At 39.1% G+C, this 24,440-nt stretch overlaps 1 pseudogene; it reads right to left on the bottom strand.

Moving 5' to 3' along the window:
• Positions 1 to 23,577, bottom strand: LOC143675804 (dual specificity protein phosphatase 12 pseudogene; annotated as a pseudogene).
• Positions 23,578 to 24,440: the final 863 nt, after the last annotated feature.

Genomic DNA, 24,440 nt, shown 5'->3' with positions numbered 1-24,440 from the left:
TCAGAAGTTGTTTTTTCTTGTTTGTGATCCTAGAACTGGCAGCAGTTTCATTTCACCCTTTCTCTTCTCATATTTGTCAAAAGTAGGTGTTATTCATCTACCACATTAGCACTGTTCACCATACCCATTGAACAAACCTAACTTGGCACTGCATTTGGGGCAAAGAAGCTGTGCATCTATCACTCCTAGTAAAGCAGGTTCCATTCACTGTACAGGTTCAATGAAATAAGATGTACACTGAGCCTGACTCCCTGTTGTACTTGAAAGATGGTATCATTCTTTTGTGGTTAAAGGATATTGGGCCACTTCATTATGATCCAATATACTAGAACTTTGAAATATGGGTTGCCAGCACTTTCTACATATGTAGAGAACCTTATTTTTCAATCTTTGTGAATTGATGGCTGGGTCAACAGCAATAATTCTTACGTAAATTCTGCAATTCTGGATACCTCTCTGTAAAATTTTGTAAATGATATTGCTTATAAAGTACACTAGAGGTATCCATTTCATATCCCATTGCCTGATATAATTTCATTTGCCACTTAAACCCCTCATTCCTCTCAGCTTCTGTTTTGACAGTTTGGAGGTTTCATAAGCTTTTTCAAAGGTAAGTTGGTCAGTCTTCATCATAAAAACAGTCATTACAGCAACACTTCTACTGATTCCTGAATGACAGTGGACCAACATCATGTGGCCCTTGGTGTGGGTATCATCGATGCAGCCACATAGCGGTTCAGGTGACTGAATGGGTCAGTCTTGGGTTTGTACAGCACTGATATGAAGAGGCATCACACACTCTCGACCCAAGTCCCCTTGGTGAGGCTGGGTGCCTCCAAGTCCATCATCAGTAAGTCCATTATGCCCACCTCCTTGAGAAGGTCCAGCTCTGTGACGGCTGCAGCCCCACCCAGATAGAGCCCTGGACACACTTGCTGCATGTGCCCAGCAGAACTGGCCTTGCTAGCGCTCTGACTCACGGCCTGAGCTTCCAATATGGCTACCACGGTTCAGGTCCTGAGCCCTCAACTTGGCGGCACCCAGTAGCTGCTGGCCCTACCCATCCCCTATTATTTCTTCAACTCACCATCCTAGCCCTTTTACTCTTCTCTTTCTGGGACACTGATGATTTTTATATTTGTACTGTGTCCATCATCCCCCTTAAATCCTGCGCCATTTTTTCCATCTGGCTGTTTGTTCTTTCATGCATTTGAGTTCAATTGTTTTATTCTTCTGGCTTCCTTATTTTTCTGCCTCTTCAAATCTGCTGTTGTGTGTCTTTAGTATATTTTTTATTTGGTCTACGGTATCCTTCATCTGTGTGGTACCATTCCTTTTCTATTTATTCTTCCAAATTCTTCTTTATGCTCCTCTGGTGTCTTCTTGATATCCTTTATGTCATTATGAATGTCCTTGATTAGGTACTCCAAATTCTGTGTCCCCTCTGGTGTTTTAATTTGGTCACTTGGCTGGGCCATATCTGCCTGAATCTTCGTATGCTTTGTGATTTTCTGTTGTGTTTGGGGCATTTGTTTGTCTTGATGAGGTTATTTTGCAAGTTGATTTCTGTAATTCATCTAAGGTTTTGTATTTGCTTAGGTTGGCCTTGAAGGTTCCATTATGTACTTGATCTGTCAATAATTACTTGCCAGACAAAGGCCTAGAGTTTCTGGAGGGAATGCAATTCTTGAGGCTTACCAACAGATGGTACTCATGAGCCATCTCTTCCCCTCAGCCCTGCCTTTCCCTAACTGCAGCAGCCAGCTGAGCAAGATGGCACAGGGCCGGATGGCTATCTTCAGTGCCCAGTGGGGCCACTGTACTCTGCACCTGACAGGGTGTTTATACTTGGTGCCTGGCATGGCAGCTATTCTCGGTACCCATGGAACTACTATTCTCTGTGTCCATCAAGGAATACCTAGTGGGGTGGCTATTCGCATGTCCTGATCCTGGTGGGTAAAGTGGGCCTTCTCATTCCCTCAGGGAACGAGTCGGCTGTGTCCATGGGGGAGGGGTACCAGCCTCCGTGCTTAGGAAACTTACATTTCTTGGTGTGTTCGTAGCTGTTCCACCATTCCAGACTGGTGTTGGATGTGTGCCTGGTGACTGAGGTCTCCCAGATAATTGTTCCATTCAGTTCCTAGCTATTTACTAACTGCCTAGAGAACAAACTAAATTCCATCCCTCACTACACTGCCATCTTGCCCCACCTCTTCCTATATCATTCATTTTTAAAGTAGCTAGTTTGGCTTAATACATACCATATATTTTAACTTTTCTCTTCATTGCTCTTTTTCTTTGCATTTTTGCCCTTTGTGCTTTTTCTGCTTTCTCTGGCTTTAGCTGAGCACTTGATGTGATTCCATTTTTTTCTCCTCTCTTAGTATAGAAATTGTACTTATTTTTTAAAAAAATTTAGTGGTTGCCTAATATACATTTACAACTCTTCTAAGTCCACTTTCAAACACCACTATACTGCTTCATGGTAGTCTAGGTACCTTATGACGTTCCAATGAGATTGTTCCAGTGTCTCCCCTCTATCCCTTATAACTTTGCTGTCATTCATTTCACATTATCCACAAGCTAATAGTCTAATATATTTTTGCCATTATTTTTTTAATGTTATCTATTAGATCAATTAGGAATAAAAACCTAAACAATTTCATTTTACCTTCATTTATTCTCCTTTCTTTACATAGACCCAAGTTTCTCACCTATCTGATTTTCCTTTCCTCTGAAGAACTTCTTTTAACAATTTTTGCAAGACAGGTCTACTGGTGGCAAATTCCCTCAATTTTTGTTTGTCTGAAACAGTCTTTGTTTCTCCTTCACCTTTGAATGATAATTTTGCAGGATACAGAATTCTAGGTTAGAAGTTTTTCTTTTAACATTTAAAAATATTGTACTCTCTTATTTTCTTTCTTGCATGGCTTCTGAAGAGAAGTCTGATGTAATTCTAATCCCTGTTCCTCTATAGCTAAGTACTGGGGAAGTTGTGGATATATACTCAGCAGCTATCTCCTAGCCATTGCTTGTCCCACCCTCCACTCTTGCTTATTTGAGTAGAGATGTTTGATGCATTTCCATTTCACAGGAAACATCAAGCATCCCAAGGGAGACAGATCTCAACCATGAAAAAACAAGCTACCCAGAAGTGGAATGTCTTAAAATGGAATGGCTTAATCATACCTCAAACCAAAACAGGGGAAGAAGCAGCCCCAGCTGCTTGCTGTGGTGGAAGCTCTGCTTGTTTGATACAGTTTTTTATTTTGTTTTGTTTTTTTGCTCAGTGTTAACTCGCCACTACCCACCTTACCTGGGATGTGTAAAAATCCAAACATTCAGCCACACAGGTGTTTCTCATCTCCAAGGTGAAGTGGGCCATGTGGATTCACCATCTGCTGACCCAGACAGACCCAAGGAGTTGAGTTCTTTAGGGAACTGGCCATGGTAGGATCTCTTTCCCTGCTCTTGTGGACCCTTTGTGCTGTGTAAGTAATAAATGGTCACTTGCTGAAAATTTCTTTTGTGCCCGAGCCTGTATTCCCACAAAGTGCCATGTAGTAACTTGCCTCATGGATTTTCGTGCAGCAAAGTAGAGTGTACAGGGAGGTATGGAATGGGTTGTTTCTTCATATTTTCTTCTCATCACTTTTAAGTTTCTTTTGTTATATGCCACCTAGAGCATCTTGGACAACACAGGACTCATGGCTCTCTGAGTTAAACTAAAGGATTTCCCTCGCCTTACCAACCTGGCTAGAGGTCCTAATCCATGGTTGTGGGACCTAAGGCAGGCTGCCTCTGTCCTTTGGGAGAAGGACAGCAAAAAATGGAATTTTTGTTGTTGTTGTTAGTTTTTTTTTTATTTAAGAAGCCAAACAATACAGTTAGAACCACCAACAATGGATAGCTTAGTTAGCTTAACTGTAGGCATATTTAAATAAATTATCCATATAATCATCGTAAAACCTGTGTTTGTACAGTTTCATAAACCAATTGAAAATTAAGGCAACAAAGTAAAAATCTACATATTCAGATAGCAAAGTTCTTAAATTCTAGGTATTAAACACTAATTTAGATACCATTTGATTAGCTGTCAAAATTGTGAATGTTCTCAAAATATCAAGTAGAAAGTTCTTACAAATATCTGCATTGCTATAGTAGTGACCTATGTTACTAAATATTTATGATCTATGTTACTAAAATAAAGATGCAGATATTTTTACAATTAACATATGGAAATCTTAACCACCTAAAATGGATATTTTAGTTAGCTTATTCAAGGGCATATTAAAAAAAAAATCTAAGTAATCATTGTAAAGCCTGTTTGTACAATATATTTCATAAACCAATTTAAAATTAAAGCAAGGAAGGAAAAAAATCTATAAATACAGATATCAGAGTTAACTGAATTCTAAATATTAAAAACAGTATCTTAAATACCATCTGATTAACTATCAAAACTGTGTGTTCTGGGCGGGCCGCGGTGGCTCAGCGGGCAAAGTGCTTGCCTGCTATGCCGGAGGACCTCGGTTCGATTCCCGGCCCCAGCCCATGTAACGAAAACGGAGAAACAAAATACAATAAAACAAGAAAATGTTTAAAAGATGTTTCCCTTTCTTCCTCTCTTCCTTCCTTCTATCCTTCCTTCCTTCTCTCTGTCTTTCCTTTAAAAAAAAAAAAAAAAAAAAAAAAACTGTGTGTTCTCAAAATATCAAGTAAAAATTTATAGATATCAACTTTGCTATAGTAGTGAGCTAAGCTACTATTTTCAAATCTTTTATTTCAGGAATTTATTTTACCTGATATTACTATGCTTATAGTTTTGTGTTTTTTTAACCATTTTTTAGTTTTAAAAAATAACATATATACAAAGAAAAGAAAGAAAAAAGGCAATAATTTTCAAAGCACACTTCAACAAACAACCACAGAACAGGTCCCAGAGTTTGTCATGGGCCACCATGCCCTCCATTCAGATTTTTCCTTATAGCTGCTCTAAAACACTGGTGGCTTTATCAGAGTCATAATAATGGAATCATACAGTATCTTTCCTTTTGTGTCTGATTACTTCACTCAACATTATGTCTTCAAGGATCATCCATGTCATATATATCGGGACATCGTTTTGTCTAAATACTGTATAATATTCCATTGTATATACATTTTGTTTATCCACTCTTCTGTTGATGGGCACCTGGATTGTTCCCATCTCTTGGCAGTTATGAATAGTGCCACTTTGAACATAGTGTGCAAATGTCTGGCCTTGTCACTGCCCTCAGCCCTTTTGGGAATATACCGAATATTGGTATTACTTGGTTATAGGGCAACTCAATGTTTAGTTTTCTGAGGAATCGCCATACTGATTTCCACAGTGGCTGAACCATTTTACATTCCCACCAACAGTGAATAAGTGTTCCAATTTCTCCACATCCTCTCTAAATTTATAGTTTCCTGTTTGTTTAATAGCAGCCATTCTTATAGATGTGAGGTGAAATCTCATTGTCTTAATTTGCATTTCCCTTATGGCCAGTGAAGATGAGCAGCTCTTCATGTGCTTTTTAGCCATCAGTATTTGCTCTTCAGAAAAGTGCCTAATTTCTTCTGCCCATTTTGTAATTGGGTTATTTGTTCTTTTGTTGGTGAGCTGTATAATTATTTATGTATACAGGATATCAAGCCTTTATCTGAGATATGGTTTCCAAATATTTTCTCCCATTGAGTTGGTTGCCTCTTTACCTTTTTAACAAAGTCCTTTGAGGCACAGAAGCTCTTGATCTTAAGGAGTTCCCATTTGTCTTTTTTTTCTCTCATAGCTTGTGCTTTAGGTGTAAAGTTTAAGAAGCTATCTCCTATTACTACATCATGAAGATGTTTCCCTACATTTTTCCAAGAAGTTTTATGATACTGGCTCTTAAATTTAAGTCCTTGATCCATTTGGATTAATTTTTGTGTAGGGTGTAAGGCAGGGGTCCTCTTTTATTCTTTTGGCTATTAAAATCCAGTCCTCCTATGCCCACTTATTGAAAAGACTATTCTGTTCCAAATCAGTGGATTTGGGGGCCTTATTGAAGATCAAATGTCCATAAGTTTGGTGGTCAATCTCTGCATTTTCGATTCTATTCCACTGGTCAGTCCTTCTGTTGTGCCAGTGCTATGCTGTTTTGACCACTGTGGCTTTATAGTAGACTTTAAAGTCAGGAAGTGATAGACCTCCCAGTTTGCTCTTCTTTTTTAGAATATCTTTAGCTATTCAAAGTCTCTTTCCTTCCATATAAATTTGATAACCAGTTTCTCCAAGTCTTCAAAGTAGGTTGTTGGGATTTTTATTGGTATTGCACTGAATCTGCAGATCAGTTTGGGTAGGATTAACATCTTGATGATATTCAACCTTCTTATCCATGAATATGGAATATCTTTCGATCTATTTAAGTCATTTTAAAATTTATTTTAGCAATTTTTTTGTAATTTTCCATGTATAAGTCCTTGACATTCCTGTTTAGACCTCTTCCTAAATACCTAAGTCTTCTGGTCATCATTCTGAGTGGAATTTTTCCTTAGTTCCTTAGTCCACAACTAAGGAAACCTCCGATAGATCATTGCTTGTTGTATTTAGTTAGGGTTCTCTAGAGAAATAGAATCAACAGGAAATATTCATAAATATAAAATTTATAAAGGTGTCTCACGTAACCATGGTAACGCAGAGTCCAAAATCTGTAGTGCAGGCTGTGAAGCTGACAATTCCGATGGAGGGTCTGTATGAACTCCACAGGAGAGGCTCACTGGCCAAAGCAGGAAGACAGCCTGTCTCTTCTGAATCCTCTTTAAAATGCTTCCAGTGATTAGATTAAGCATCACTCATTAAAGAAGACACTCCTCTTGGCTGATTACAAATGAAATCAGCTGTGGATGTAGCCATCATGTTCATGATTTAATTCTATGAAATGTCCTCATAGCAAAAGACAGGCCAGCACTTGCCCAACCAGACAAACAGATACCACCATCTGGCCAAGTTATCACATGAACCTGACCATGACAGTCCACCCCTTGTCAACTTGGCAGCTATACTCATCACCTTAAACCATACCTAATTTCTAAATAGAAAACAATAAAAGACACACATTTTTCTCACCTAACAATACTCAGCTGCCCTGCATACAACTGGAATCACATTAAATCTCTCCAGAATAGGGTGAAAGTCCTTGGGTAATATTCATTCTTAAACTTGATATCTTATAACTTAAATAGTATAACATGAACAAAATGGCATTATAATCCTCATTTCTGTGACTGATCATGTGGCCGTGGTTCATGTTTATCACTACCTTCTTCCCCACCCATTCCAGGTTCCCTTTATCCTCAGCTAGCACTTCAGCTGGCTGTGGGTCTTTGCCTGGTGGGGTGACCCAACCCTTCATTCCTGAAGTTTCAGAGCCATTGGTAGCCCTGCCTAGATTGGGTTGTTGTAGTTTCCCATTGATTTAATCACAGGGCATGGTAGACTCCTAGGGGATCTCCTATATTCCAGGAAAACTCTACCTCCATTGTGTAGTTGCGGTCCTATTTCCCCCTGATAGATTCAATCACCCCAGCCAGTAATGTAATCCCCTTCTTGGCTTGTTGATCCAGGGACATGAGTAGCCCAAAGTGACTAGGTGGCAGTCTTAGATTCCAGTTCAATGGAATCATTGTTGTTTGAGTGTCCAAAAGCACTCCCCCTTTTGGAACTAAAACCTGTAGAGCAGCAGAGCTCAGGATCGCAGGAACAGGAAGCAAAAATTTTCCTGGTGAATCACTAGGGGTAATAGTGAGTAGTGCCACTCCCATTGCCACCCCTTGGTTCCTGGACCCATGAATCCTGACTATGGGAGAAACAGCACCATACAGTGGATGCTGATACAGAGCATACACAGCTTCCTGGAAAACATTACCCCAGCCCTTCAAGATATTACCACCTAGTTGGCATGGAGTTGAGTTTTCGAAAGGCCATTCCATCATTCTATCAATCCATCTGCTTCTGGATGATTGGAAACATGCTAAGACCAGAAAATTCCATGAACATGTGCCCATTCCCACACTTCATTTGCTGTGAAGTATGTTCCCTGACCAGAAGCAATGCTGTGTAGAATACCATGACAATAGATAAGGCATGCTGTAAGCCCACAGATGTTAGTTTTGGCAGAAGCATCATGTACAGTGAAAGCAAACCCATATCCAGAGTATGTTTCTATTCCAGTTAGAACAAATCACTGCCTGTTCCATTAAGGGAGTGGTCCAATATAATCAACCTACTACCATGTAGCCGGCTGGTCACCTTGGGGAATGGTGCCATATCAGGGGCTGAGTGTGGGTCTTTGTTGCTGGGAAATTGGGCACTTAGCAGTGGCTATAGCCAGGTCAGCCTTGGTGAGTGGAAGTCCATGTTGCTGAGCCCATGCATAACCTCCACCCCTACCACCATGGCCACATTGTACATGAGCCCATTGGGCAATGACAGGAGTTGCTGGGGAAAAAGGCTGACTGGTATCCACAGGACAGGTCATCCTATCCACTTGATTATTAAAATCTTCCTCTGCTGAGGTCACCCTCTGGTGCGCATTCACATGGGACACAAATATCTTCATGTTTTTAACCCACTCAGAAAGGTCTATCCACATACCTTATCCCCAGGCCTCTTTGTCACCAATTTTCCACTTATGGTCTTTCCAAGTCCCTGACCATCCAGCCAAACCATTAGCAACAGCCCATGTGTCAGTATATAAATGCACCTCTGGCCAGTTCTCTTTCCAAGCAAAATGAATAACCAGATACACTGCTCAAAGTTCTGCCCACTGGGAGGATTTTCCCTCACCACTGTCCTTCAAGGACACCCCAGAAAGGGGTTGTAGTGCTGCAGCTGTCCACTTTTGGGTGGTATCTGCATATTGTGCTGAACCATCTGTAAACCAGGCCCGAGTGTTCTCTTCCTCAGTCAATTCACTGTAAGCAACTTCCCAAGAGGCCATAACTCTGGTCTGGGAAAGAGAATGTAATGTGGCAGGAGCAGAGACCATGGGCATTTGGCCACTTCCTCATGTAACTTATTTGTGCCTTCAGGACCTGCTCTGGCCCTGTCTTATATATACCTGTATTAGTTAGGGTTCTCTAGAGAAACAGAATTAACAAGGAAACTTGCAAATATAAAATGCATTAAAGTGTCTCACGTGACCATGGGAAGCAGAGTCCAGAATCCATGGGGGCAGGCTGTGAAGCCAACGATTCCAATGGAGGGTCTGGATGAACTCCCCAGGAGAGACTCACCAGCTGAAGCAGGAAGAGAGCCTGTCTCCTCTGAATCCTCTTTAAAAGGCTTCCAGTGATTAGATTAAGCATCACTCATTGCAGAAGACACTTCTCTTGGCTGATTACAAATGGAATCAGCTGTGGATACAGCCAACATGATCACGATTTAATTCTATGAAATGTCCTCATTGTAACAGACAGGCCAGCACATGCCCAACCAGACAAATAGATACCACCACTTGGCCAAGTTGACCCATGAACCTGACCATGACAATACCATTTCCATTTTATGATGGAGTGCTGCTGTGCATGCCCAACTTTATGGCTTGGTGGGTCAGACAACACCCAGCTCCTGATAGGCAACTCAGGTCTCATTGTAACTTGGTGGCCCAAGGTTAAGCGTTCAGTCTCCACTAAGCCCCAGTAGCAGGCCAAGAGCTGTTCTTAAAAGAAGAATAGTTATCTGCAGCAAATGGTAAGGCTTTGCTCCAAAATCCTAAGGGTCTGCATTGTGATTCTCTTATATGGGTCTGGCAAAGGTTCCAGATGGCATCTCTATTTGCCACTGACACTTCCAGCACCATTGGACCTGCTGGATCATATGGTCCAAGTGGCAGAGAAGCTTGTACAGCAGCCTGGACCTGTCACAGAGCCTCCTCTTGTTCAGGTCCCCACTCAAAATTAGCAGCTTTTCTGGTCACTCGATAAATGGGCCAGAGTAGCGCACTCAAATGAGGACTATGTTGTCACCAAAATCCAAAGAGACCAACTAGGCATTGTGCCTTTTTTTGGTTGTAGGAGGCGCTAGATACAGCAACTTATCCTCCACCTTAGAAGGGATATCTCGACATGCCCCACACCACTGGACACCTAGAAATTTCACTGAGGTGGAAGTCCCCTATATTTTTGTTGGATTTATCTCCCATCCTCTGACACGCAAATGCCTTACCAGTAGGTCTAGAGTAGTTGCTACTTCTTGCTCACTAAGCCAAATCAACATGATGTCATCAATATAATGGACCAGTGTTATGTTTTGTGGGAGGGAGAAACGATCAAGGTCTGCAGACAAGATTATGACATAGGACTGGACAGTGAAAGTATATTGCTGACCTTGCTAGCTGAAAGCAAACTGTTTCAGGTGGTTCTTACTAACAGCTATTGAGAAAAAAAGCATTTGCCAGATCAATAGCTACATACCAGGGGATGTATTGATTTGCTCAAGCAATGATACCACATCTAGAACAGCAGCTGCAATTGGAGTTACCACCTCGTTGAGCTTATATTCCACTGTCAGCCTCCAAGACCCATCCGTTTTCAGTACAGGCCAAATATGAGAGTTGAATGGGGATGTGGTGGGAATCACCACCCCTGCCACCTTCAAGTCTTTAAGAGTGGCAGTAATCTCTGCAATCCCTCCAGGAATCCAGTGCTGCTTCTCACTTACTATTTTGCTAGATAGGGGCAGTTCTAGTGGCTTCCACTTGGCTTTTCCCCCCAAACTAGCCCTCACTGGCTGAGTTAGAGAACCAATGTGGGGATTCTGCCAGTTGCTCAGTATGTCTATTCCAATTATGCATTCTGGAACTGGAGAAATAACTACAGAATGGGTACGGGGCCCCACTGGACCCACTGTGAGATGAACCTGAGCTAAAACTCCATCATTCATCTGACCTCTAAAGCCCCTACTCTGTCTGGTGGACCAGAGTGATGTTTTGGGTCCCCTGAAATTAATTTCACTTCTGAACCAGTGTCTAATAATCCCCGAAATATCTGATCATTTCCTTTTCCCCAATGCAGTTATCCTGGTAAAAGGCCTCTGGTCTCCTTGGGGAAGGCTTGGAGGAAGATTAACAGTATAGATTTGTGGCAGTGTAACAGGTTTCTCCCCCAAAGGGACCTGGCCTCCTCTTCATTCAAGGGGCTCTGGGTCTGTAAATTGTCTCAAGTCTGTAAATTGTTTAAGGGGCCGTGACTCTGTCTTTGTAATTCAATTTAGGCATCTGTTCACTTGACTTATAACTCTTTTGTTTATACAGCTCAAACAAGAATTTAGTAGACTGCCCATCTATTGTATTTCTAGGTACCCCAAGATTTACTACCCAATGCCACAAATCTCTGTGAGTCAAATTATTTTGACTCCTGCTTTGAGTTTGCTGTCTATTATAATCACCGCATCCACCCTGTCTTTGGCGATTAAGTGCTGCTACCTGGCTTCTGCCAACTCAGGATCCAGTCATCCCCATTGTGTTTAAGTATTCCAGCTCAGTGACAGCAGTTCCCACATTAATATCTGACCTACAGAGAAGTGCAACTACACAGCTCTTCAGGGATGATGACTCTAGTCTCACAAAATTCTCACTGTTCTGGTAAAAGGTGTATTCTCCAGACATTCCTGGGGAGTAAGAGCAGGCTTTGCATGATAAATCCATTCTAACAATCCAATATCTCTAAGCCTTGGATTCCCTCATCTACATTATACCAGGGCGGTTCTGGCATTTCAACCTCAAATAATGTCGGCCACCTTTTGATCCATATTTCAGCCAACCATCCAAACTGTTAATGCCTTTTCTAACCCCTCGAGCTATAACATTAAATGCAGAATCTCTGCTTAGTGGGCCCATATCAATAAATTTAGCCTGATTCAGCCTTCTATTCCTCCCACCATTATCCCACACCCTTAAAATCCATTGCCACACATATTCCCCTGATTTCTGTCTATATGAATTGGAAAACTCATACAGTTTTCATACACATAACATATCTCCTCATGTGTAATACTTTGCACCTCACCTTTAGGGGCCTGTTGGGACTTTAGTTTAGTTATAGGTCTGAAAGAAATGAGGGGTGGTGGAGGTGGGTCATGAAAAGAATTAGAAGTATCTTCCAAGCCATTTGCTTCAGGGCATTCATTTGCAGTTTCATCTGGTGAAACAGGATTAATCACTCTAGGGCTAATCCCTTCAGCTGAATGTTGGGTGGCCAACTCCTCAAGGCAGACTGGAGGTGGGGCAGCTATGTCCTCAGGACAGACTATAAACACAGTTATCTAGAGAAGATGCAGCATGACCTAGGGTTTCAACCTCTCCACCGACATCATTATCAATCTATATGTCACCATCCCATTTTTCAGGGTCCCATTCCTTTACAAGCAACGCCCTCACTTTAAAGACAGACACCATGCAAGGTTGAGATTTCAGTTTATGTTGTAAAGTTCCTATTCTAACAATAAGATTCTGAGTCTGATTTTTAGAAATCTCAGGTCTACACCTACAGGAGATAAGATTTTCCTTCAGGACACTCACAGGAACATCTACATCTGTCAGATGGTACTTAAGCTTCTTGTTTGAAGCCTTAAACCCATATCTTTCACTCATTAATGTATACAGTGTATCTAACAACAACCAGCCAACATCTCAACTTACTATTTCCACCAAACTACATAAAGGTGTCAAAAACATTATCCCCCAGAGCCTGGCCTCGTACAAGCAAAGCATTAGAAGAATCGAATGCTGATATTTTGACTATCTCTTTTACCAACTCACTCCATGGACTGACAATGTCATTCTGATTATGGGAATCAGAGTCTTTAGTGCCTTTGAGTCCAGTCAGTTTGGAAAAACATTCATAAAAACCAATTTTTAAGATTGTTTCTTAAGAACCACTCCTGGTACCAAGTTGTATTAGTTAGAGTACTCTAGAGAAACAGAATCAACAGGAAATATTCCTAAATATAAAATTTACAAAAGTGTCTCATGTAACCATGGGAACATAGAGTCCAAAATGTATAGGGCAGGCTGTGAAGCTGATGATTCCAGTGGAGGGTCTGGATGAACTCCACAGGAGAGGTTCACTAGCCAAAGCAGGAAGAGAGCCTGTCTCTTCTGAATCCTTCTTAAAAGGCTTCCAGTGATTAGATTAAATATCACTCATTAAAAAAGACACTCTTCTTGACTGATTATAAATGGAATCAGCTGTGGATGTAGCTGACATGATCATGATTTAATTCTATGAAATGTCCGCATAGCAAAAGACAGGCCAGCACTTGCCCGACCAGACAAACAGGTACCACCACCTGGCCAAGTTGACACATGAACCTGACCATGACCTTGTGTATAGAAACATTACTGATTTTTGTACATTTATCCTGTATCCTGCCCCTTTGCTGAATTTAATTTGTTTTTTAGCTCAAGTAGTTAATTGTTAATTTGTTTATTATTGTTAATTTGTTTACAATTGTTAATTTGTTTATTAGCTCAAGTAGTTTTGCCATCAATTTCTCAGGATTTTCTAAGTATAGGATCATGTCATCTGCAAATAATGAAAGTTTTACTTCTTCCCTTCCTATTTGGATACCTTTTATTTCTTTCTCCTGTCTAATTGCTCCAGCTAGTATTTGTAATACAATGTTGAATAATAGTGGTGACAATGGGCATTCTTGTCTCATCCCCAATCTCAAGGGGAATGCTTTCAATTTCTCACCATTAAGTATGATGCTGGCTAATGGTTTTCATGTATGTTCTTTATGATATTGAGAAAATTTCCTTTGATGCCTAACTTTTGAAGTGTTTTTATCAGGAAAGGATGCTGGATATTGTTGAGTGCTTTTTCAGCGTCATTTGATATGATCATGTGATTTTTCTCTTTCAGTTTCTAAATGTGCTGTATTACATTGATTGATTTTTTTATATTGAGCCACATTTGTGTTCCTGGTACAAATCCCATTTGATCATGATGTTATAATTCTTTTTAATGTGGTGTTGCACATGATTTGCTAGTATTTTGTTAAGAATTTTCGTATCTATGTTCATTAGGGAGATTGGTCTGCAGTTTTCTTTTCTTGTATCACCTTATCTGATTTTGGTATTTAGAGTGATGTTAGCTTCATAAAATCGTATTAGGTAGCATCCCTTTTTCTTCAATTTTTTGGAAGAGTTTGAGCAGAATTTGTGACAGTCCTTTTTGAAAAGTTTGATAAAATTCTTCTGTGAAGCCATCAGGTCCTGGGCTTTTTCTTTTTGTGGGAAGATTTTTGATGACTGATTGTTCTCTTTACTTGTAATTGGTTTGTTGAGATCCATTTCTTCTTGAGACAATATAGGTAATTTCTGTGTTTCTATGAATTTGTCCATTTCATCTAAGTTATCTAGTTTGTTGGCATATAGTTGTTCATAATATTCTCTTATGATTTTTAAAATTTCTTTATGATCTGTGGTAACAAGCCCCTCTCATTTTGATTTTATTTATCTGTGTCCTCTCTCTTCTTTGTTAGTCTAGCTAGGGGACCATCGATTTTATTAATTTTCCCAAAAACCAACTTCTAGTTTTGTTGATTCTGTTGTTTTATTGTTCTCCAGTTTGTTTATTTCTGCTTTAGTCTTTATTATTTATCTTCTTTTATTTGCTTGGTGTTGGTTTGCTGTTCTTTCTATAAATTCTCCAGGTAAGCAGTTAAATCCTCAAGTTTTGCTCATTCTTGTTTTTTTGTTTTTGTTTTTTTATTTTATTTTTTTAAATACCAAAAAACATCAAACAAACACAAACGTTCCTATTTTGATCATTCTGTTCTACATATATAATCAGTAATTCACAATATCATCACATAGTTGTGTATTCATCATCATGATCATTTCTTGGAACATTTGCATATATTCAGACAAAGCAATAAAACAAAAACAGAAAAAAAATTATACATACCATACCCCTTACCCCTCCCTTTCATTGATTACTAGCAGTTCAAACTAAATTTATTTTAACATTTGTTCCCCCTATTATTTGTTTTTATTCCATATGTTCTACTCATATGTTGACAAGGTAGATAAAAGGAGCTTCAGACACAAGGTTTTCACAATCACACAGTCACATTGTGAAAGCTTTATCATTATACATTCATCTTCCAGAAACATGGCTACTGGAACACAGCTCTACATTTTCAGGCAGTTCCCTCCAGCCTCTCCATTACATCTTGAATAACAAGGTGTTATCTACTTAATGCATAAGAATAGCCTCCAGGTAAAACTCTCAACTCTGTTTGGAATCTCTCAGCCATTGACACTTTGTCTCATTTCACTCTTCCCCCTTTTGGTTGAGAAAGTTTTCTCAATCCCTTGATGCTGAGTCTCAGCTCATTCTAGGATTTCTGTCCCACTTTGCCAGGAAGGTCCACACCCCTGGGAGTCATGTCCCACGTAGACAGGGGAATGGAGGTGAGTTTGCTTGTTGTGTTGGCTGGAGAGAGAGAGGCCACATCTGAGTAACAAAAGAGGTTCTCTTCGGTGTGACTCTTAGGCCTAATTTTAAGTAGATTTGACCTATCCTTTGTGGGGTTAAGTTTCATATGAACAAACCCCAAGACTGGGGACTCAGCCTATAGCTTTGGTTGTCCACACTGCTTGTGAGAATATCAAGAATTCAACTTGGGGAAGTTGAATTTTCCCCGGTTCTCACCATTCCCTGGAGGGGACTTTGCAAATACTTTTTTATTCACTGTTCAAATCACTCTGGGATTTATCGGGGCATCACTCTGTACAAACCAACAAAATCTCATGTCCTACTCAAAATTCCATGTACTTATGATGTTCAATTAAGCTGGCTACATAAGTTATATTAGGAAATGTGGTAGTCAAAATATAAATTTTGTACCAAATAAACATTTTTTTGCTTTATTCTCACACGTAGGTTGAAATTTTACAATGTTAATTACCATGTATTCTCAGTACCCTGCAGTAATGACATTCCTTTGTTCTTCCTCATGCAAAAACATTTTTAAAATTTGTACATTTAGTCACTATTATTATGCACTCTAAGCATTCCTAGATTATACCATCTCAATATTTAATGTTTATCTTTCTTTCTGATTTCATTTATGCCTCCAGCCCTCCTCCCTCTATCATTCTCACATTCAGCTTCATTCAGAGTTTTAACATAATTGTATTATGGTTAGGTAGCATTGTGCTGTCCATTTCTGAGTTTTTACATTCAGTCCTGTTGCACAATCTGTATCCCTTCAGCTCCAATTACCCAGTATCTTACCCTATTTCTATCTCCTGATGGTCTCTGTTACCAACAAAATTCTCCAAGTTTATTCACTAATGTCAGTTCATATCAGTGAGACCATACAGTATTTGCCCTTTTGTTTCTGGCTGATCTCACTCAGCATAATGTCCTTAAGGTCCATCCATGTTGTTACATACTTCATAACTTTATTCTGTCTTACAGCTGTGTAATATTCCATCATATGTATGTATCACAGTTTGTTTAGCCACTCATCTGTTGATGGACATTTTGGCTGTTGATGGAAACATTCCAGCTCTTCGGAATTATAAATAATGCTGCTATAAACATTGGTGTGCAGATGTCCATTTGTGTCCTTGCCCTCATATCCTCTGAGTAGATACCTAGCAATTGTATTGCCGGCTTATATGGCAATTCTATATTCAGCTTTTTGAGGAACTGCCAAACTGCCTTCCACAGCTGTTGTACCCTTTGACATTCCCACCAACAGTGGATAAGTGCGCCTCTTTCTCCACATCCTTTCCAGCACTTGTCATTTTCTGTTTTATTGATAATGGCCATTCTGGTGGATGTGAGATGATATCTCATTGTGGTTTTGATTTGCATTTCTCTAATAGCCAGGGAAGTTGAACATTTCTTCATGTGCCTTTTGGCCATTTGTATTTCTTTTTCTGAGAAGAATCTGTTCAAGTCTTTTGCCCATTTTGTACTTGAGTTGGCTGTCTTTTTGTTGTTAAGTTGAACAATCTCTTTATAAATTCTGGATACTAGACCTTTATCTGATATATCATTTCCAAATATTGTCTCCCATTGTGTAGGCTGTCTTTTTACTTTCTTGATGAAGTTCTTTGATGTGCAAAAGTGTTTAATTTTGAGGAGTTCCCATTTCTTTCTTTCTTTCTTCAATGCTCTTGCTTCGGGTAAAAAGTCTAGAAAACCACCTCCAAGTATAAGATTTATAAGATATTTACCTACATTTTCTTCTAACAGTTTTATGGTCTTAGATCTAATGTTAAGGCTTTTGATCCATTTTGAGTTAACTTTTGTATAAGGTGTGAGATACACGTCCTGTTTCATTCTTTTGCATATGGATATCCAGTTCTCTAGGCACCATTTATTGAAGATACTGTTCTGTCCCAGCTGAGTTGGCTTGACTGCCTTATCAAAGATCAATTGTCCATAGATGAGAGGGTTTATATTTGATTACTCTATTCGATTCCATTGGTCAATATATCTATCTTTATGCCAATACCATGCTGTTTTGATAACTGTAGCTTCATAATACATCTTAAAATCAGGTAGCGTGAGACCTCCAACTTCATTTTTTTTTCTCAGGATACTTTTAGCTATTCGGAGCACCCTGCCCTTCCAGACAAATTTGGTTATTGGTTTTTCTATTTCTGAAAAGGAAGTTTTTGGGATTTTAATTGGCCTTGCATTGAATCTGTAAATCAATTTAGGTAGAATTGACATCTTAACTATATTAAGTCTTCCAATCCATGAACATGGTATGTCCTTCCATCTATTTAGGTCTTCTGTGATTTAACAATTTCTTGTAGTTTTCTTTGTATAGGTCTTTTGTATCTTTAATTAAATTTATTCCTAAATATTTTATTCTTTTGGTCGCAATTGTAAATGGAATTCTTTTCTTGAATTCCCCCTCAGATTGTTCATTACTAGTGTATAGAACCACTGCAGATTTTTGAGTGTTGATCTTGTAACCTGCCACTTTGCTGTATTCATTTATTAGTTCTAGTAGTTTTGCTGTTGATTTTTCAGGGTTTTCAACATATAGTATTATATCATCTGCAAACAGTGAGAGTTTTACTTCTTCCTTTCCAATTTTGTTGCCTTGTATTTCTTTTTTCTTGTCTAATTGCTCTGGCTAGAACTTCCAACATAATGTTGAATAACAGTGGTGATAGTGGATATCCTTCTCTTGTTCCTGATCTTAGGGGGAAAGTTTTCAGTTTTTCTCCATTGAGGATGATGTTAGCTAGGGTTTTTCATATATTCCCTTTATCGTTTTGAGGAAGTTCCCTTCTATTCCTATCCTTTGAAGTGTTTCAACAGGAAAGGATGTTGAATTTTGTCAAATGCCTTTTCTGCATCAATCGAGATGATCATGTGGTTTTTCTGCTTTGATTTGTTGATATGGTGTATTACAATAATTGATTTTCTTGTGTTGAACCATCCTTGCATACCTGGGATGAACCCTACTTGGTCATGATGTATAATTCTTTTAATGTGTTGCTGGATTCGATTTGCTAGAATTTTGTTGAGGATTTTTGTATCTATATTCATTAAAGGGTTTGGTCTGTAGTTTTCATTTTTTGTAATATCTTTGTCTGTCTCCGGGATGAGGGTGATGTTGGCTTTGTAGAATGAGTTAGGTAGCTTTCCCTCCTCTTCAGTTTTTTTGAAGAGTTTGAGCAGGATTGGTACTAATTCTTTCTTGAATGTTTGGTAGAATTCACATGTGAAGCCACCTGGTCCTGGACTTTTCTTTTTGGGCAGCTTCTTAGTGACTGATTCAATTTCTTTACTTGTGATTGGTTTGTTGAGTCGTCTGTTTCTTCTCAATTCAAAGTTGGTTGTTCATGCCTGTGGTAGTCAGATTCAGTTGTCAACTTGGCCAGGTACAGGCACCTAGTTCTGATGCTGTGGACTTGAGCCAATGGTACGTGAACCTCATCTGTTGCTAATTACATCTGCAGTCGGCTAGGAGGTGTGCCTGCTGCAATGAATGACATTTGACTTTATTGACTGGTGCTTAAATGAGAGAGCGCAACATAGCACAGCCTAAGCAGCTGAGCATTCCTCATCTCAGCACTCACAGCTCTGCCCAGGCCTTTGGAGATTCGGAAAGAAGTCACCCTGGGGAAAGCTGTTGGAACCCAGGGACCTGGAGAGAAGACCATTAGAGACTATCCTGTGCCTTCCCACGTAAGAAAGAACCTCAGTGGAAAGTTAGCTGCCTTTCTTCTGAAGAACTAACAAAATAAATCCCCTTTTATTAAAAGCCAGTCTGTTTCTGGTGTGTTGCATTCCGGCAGCTAGCAAACTAGAACAATGCCTTTCTAGAAAGTTGCCCATTTCATCTACATTGTTGTATTTATTAGCATAAAGTTGTTCATAGTATCCTGTCATTACTTCCTTTATTTCTGTGGTGTCAGTGGTTACGTCTCCTCTTCCATTTCTGATCTTATTTATTTGCATCCTCTCTCTTCTTCTTTTGTCAATCTTGCTAAGGGTCTATCAATCTTACTGATTTTCTCATAGAACCAGCTTCTGGTTTTGTTGATTTTCTCAATTGTTTCATGTTCTAAATTTCATTTATTTCTGCTCTCATCTTCATTATTCTTTTCCTTTTTCTTGCTTTGGGGTTAGTTTGCTGTTCTTTCTCTACTTCTTCCAAGTGGAGAGTTAATTTCTTGAGTTTTTCCCTTTCTTCTTTTTTGATATAGGCAGGGCATAAATTTCCCTCTTAGCACTGCCTTTGCTGCATCCCATAAGTTTTGATATGTTGTGTTTTCATTTTCATTTGCCTTGAGATATTTACTGATTTCTCTTATAATTTCTTCCTTGACCCACTGGTTGTCTAAGAATGTGTTGCTCAGCCTCCACATATTTGTGAATTTTCTGGCACTCTGCCTATTATTGATTTCCAACCTCATTCCTTAATGGTCTGAGAAAGTGCTTTGTATGATTCATTCTTGTTTTCTAATATAGGCATTTAGGGAAACAAATTTCCCTCAGCACTGCCTTTGCCATATCCAATAAGTTTTGATATATCATATCCCCATTATCGTTCATCTCCAGATATTTATTGATTTTTCTAGAATTTTCTTCCTTGACCCCTTGATTATTTAAGAGTGTGTTGTTTAATCTTCATATATTTGTGAAAGCTCTGGTTCTTTGGTTATTATTAATTTCTGACTTTATTCCATTTGATCAAAGTGCTTTAAATAATGTCAAACTTGTTAAATTTATGGAAACTAGTTTGTGTTCCAATATATGATCTATCCTGGAGAATGTTCTATGTGCACTAGAGAAGAATGTGTATCCTGATGTTTTGGGGTGTCATGATTTATATATGTCTATTAGATCTCAATCATTTATCTTATTGTTTAGGTTCTCTGTTTCCTTGTTGATCCTTTTTGTGGTTGTTCTAGCTATAGTAAAGAGTGGTATATTGGCATCTCCCACTACTAGTATTGATATGTGTTGCGGGTTGAATCTGTGGTGGACCCCAGAAAAGCCATGTCCTTTAATCTTCATTCCATATTGTTGGGTGGAAGCATTTTAATTGTTCCCATGGAGATGTGACCCACCCAATTGTGGGTGGTAACTTGTTGATTAGATGATTTCCATGGAGGTGTATCTCCACCCATTGAAGGTGGAGTTGCTTACTGGAATCCTCTAAAAGAGGAAACATTTTAGAGTCCCTTTTTGTAAAACCATGAAAAAGCCAGCAGACACCACCATGTTTGCCATGTGCCCTTCCAGCTGAGAGAGAAACCCTAAACTTCATCAGCCTTCTTGAACCAAGGTATCTTTCCCTGGATGCCTTTGATTGGACATTTATATAGACTTGTTTTTTTTTTTTTTCATTTAAAGGTTCACAAGTTTGACAAGTCCTAACAATGTCCTGATAGACTTGTTTTTATTGGGACATTCTCTCAGCCTTAAAAGTGTAAACTAGCACATTATTAAATTCCCCTTTTAAAGCCATTCCATTTCTGGTATTTTGCATTCTGGCAGCTAGCAAACTAGAACAATAAGTCTATAGCTCCCTTCAGTTTTTCCAGTATTTGCCTCATGTACTTTGGAGCGCCTTGACTGCGAGCATACCCATTTGTGATTGCTATTTCTTCCTGATGAATTGTCCCTTTTATTAATATGTAGTATCCTTCTTTGTCAATTATGACATCTTTACATTTGAAGTTTAGCTAGGAGTATAGCTACTCCTGCTTTCTTTTGGTTACAGCTTGCATAAAAGATCTTTTTCCATCCTTCCACTTTCAGTCTATCTGTGACTTTGAGTCTAAGGTGCCTCTCTTATAAACAACATATAGATGGATTATGTTTTTTGATCCATTCTTTCCATCTGTGTCTTTTAATTGGTAGTTTAGTCCATTAATATTCAAAGTAATTACTGTAAAAGCAGTTCTTGATTCTACCATCTTGTTCTTTAGTTTTTATTTGTCAAATCTGTATATTATTTTCCTTCTCTCTCTCTTTTCCTTTAAATTACCTTTACTCATACTCTTCAATTCTGTGCCCTCTTCCAGACCTCCCTCTCCTATCTTTTTTTTTTTTTTTTTTTTTTTTTTTTTAAGAAAGGGAGGAAGGGAAGGAAAGACAGAGAAGGAAGGAAGGATGGAAGGAAGGAAGGGAGGAAGAAAGGGAAACATCTTTAAACATTTTCTTGTTTTATTATATTTTGTTTGTTTGTTTGTTTTTTACATGGGCTGGGGCCGGGAATCGAACCGGGGTCCTCCGGCACGGCAGGCAAGCACTCTTGCCCGCTGAGCCACCGCGGCCCGCCTCTCCTATCTTTTTTATAAGCTGACAGTGCACCCTTTAGTATTTCTTGTAGGGCTGGTCTCTTGTTGACTAGTTCTCTCAATCTTTCTTTATATTTGAAGATTTTAATCTCTCCCTCAATTTTGAAGGATATCTTGGCTGGATAAAGAATTTTTGGTTGAAAGCCTTTCTCATTCAGCATCTTAAAAATATCATACCACTTTCTTCTTGCTTCCATGGTACCCACTGAGTAGTCTGAAGCCAGTCTTATGTGTTTTCTTTTGTATGTAGTAGAGTGCTTTTCTCATGCTGTTTTCAGGACTTTATGTTTCTCTTCAACACCTGGCACTCTGATTAGTATGTGTCTTGGGGTGGGCTTCTTTGGATTTATTTTATTTGGAGTTTTCTGGGCCTCTTTGATGTGCCTATTCATGTCTTTTGTAAGGATTGGGAAGTTTTCTCTGATCATATCTTCAACTAACTTTCCCAACCCTTTTTTCTTCTCCCTCTGAGACATCAATAATTCTTACATTTTCTGCACCTCTTTTTGTCCATCATTTCCTTAATATCCAATTACATTTTTTCTATCTTTCTTGACATTTGTTCTTTTGTATGCTCTAGTTCTATTGTTCCATCTTCTAGCTCACTTATTCTTCCTTTGGTTTCTTCAAATCTGGTATTGCATGTCTCCAGTATATTTTTTATTTGGTCTACTATATCTTTAATTTCTGTGAGATCTGCCATTTTTCTATTTAACCTCCCAAATTCTTCTTTATGCTCTTCTAGTGTCTTCCTGATATCCTTTATTTCTTTATAGATATCTTTGAGTAGTTGTTCCATATTCTGTGTCCTCTCTGGATTTTTGATTTGGTTATTTGGGCCATTTCTGCTTGGATCTTCATGTGGTTTGTGATTTTCTGTTGTGTTCAGGGCATTTGATTATCTTGGTATGGTTATTACACAAGTTGGTTTCCTTCATTCTTCTTAAGTTTTGTTTTTACTTATTTTTTGCCAAATGTTTCCTTTTGCACTTTGTCGGTCATTCTCTGCCAAATCAAGGTCCAGATCTCATGTAGGGGATACAATTCAACTTAAGGGTCTATTATAAGGTAGTCCAGGGTGCACAGGTACTTCAGTGGCAAAATGGTTGACTACCACACCAGAGACCCAAGGTAAACTCTTAGCCTATGCACACACGCATGCACACACACACACAAGAATGAGAAAAGAAAAAAGAGGCTAATAATAATAATAATAATAGAATGAAATAATATTTTAAAAATATGAAACACAAAAACAAGAATCAAAACAAAACACACCTCAGCAGAGGTAGGCACCAGAATCAAAAGGAAGCAGCCTAGGACATACTGGGAGTGAAGTCAGTCTGGCACCCACCAAAGAGAAAGAAAATTTAAGAGAAAATAATAATACTAATAATAAAAATAAATGAAGTGGAATGATAAAAAATATGTGAAATAAAAAATAGAAAATGTGTGAAAATATGAAATAAAATATCTATAAAATATGTGAAATAAAATATCTGTAAAAATTTTTTTTAAAATGAAAAGGACAATTATATTACTGATAAAAATGTGTTGGAAGAATGTGTTTAAAAGGGGGAAAATAAAAAAGAATATTAAGAAGAAAAAAGTAAAATAAATACAAATAAAGACCTAGACAGATAAGGTTAGCTTGCCTGCACTTACCCCTTCTTCCCAGCAGGTGACGACTGTGAGTCTCCTCCTCCTTCAGTCCCATTCTCCTGGCTGAAGAGACGAGGTGGGTGTGCTGGAGAGTGGGGCTGCTTTGGCTGGGGCATCTGGCCGGCAGGTCTCTGCCAAGGGTACTCATGAGCTGACCAGTGCATGACTGATCAGCTGATCTGCAGTGCCAGTGGGCCTGAAAAATACTGCAACTGCTATAAAATAACTATTATTATTTTCTCTTAAATTTTCTTTCTCTTTGGTGGGTGCCAGACTGACTTAACTCCTAGTATGTCCTAGGGTGTTTCCTTTTGATTCTGGTGCCTACCTCTGCTGAGGTGTGTTTTGTTGTGGTTCTTGTTTTTGTGTTTCATATTTTTATATGAAATGTGGCTTTTCCCACATCTGACCGGGTGATGACTCTCGCCACCCTGAGACCTACCCTGCGGTGGATGATCACTATTCTCTGGTGTCCCTGCATGTGCTGTCCACCACAACCATGTGGGAGGTTTCCCTAGCCAGCAGCTGTGCAGGCTGGGAGCCAAGCAGAGTCAGTTCCCTCCAGTTGCACCTCCCTAGTGCACAGCAGCCTGCCCAGTGGGGATCCTGGTCACCCCACCCGCTCGCTCTCCCATGATCCTACTCCTCCAAAACTGCCTAAAGATCCTCCTAGACTACTCACACCCTGGGACCTGCAGGCCTGGACATTTTCTCCCTATCTTCTATCTTGTTTCACAGAGCAGGAGTGAAACTCCAGTCCACCATCTTCCCCAGTCCCACAGATTCTTATTAAAACTTTTCTTCTAGTACTATATGTGTGACCTAAAATTTCCCCTTTAACAACAATCAAACATATAATTTGGTGCTGTTAATTACATTCACACTGTTGAGCTAACATCACCAATATCCATTACCCAA

This window comes from Tamandua tetradactyla, chromosome 3 (assembly GCF_023851605.1).
Source record: "Tamandua tetradactyla isolate mTamTet1 chromosome 3, mTamTet1.pri, whole genome shotgun sequence".
Lineage (NCBI taxonomy): Eukaryota > Metazoa > Chordata > Mammalia > Pilosa > Myrmecophagidae > Tamandua > Tamandua tetradactyla.
Note: the sequence above shows the minus strand (reverse complement) of the source record. Positions and strands in the feature narration are given on the sequence as shown.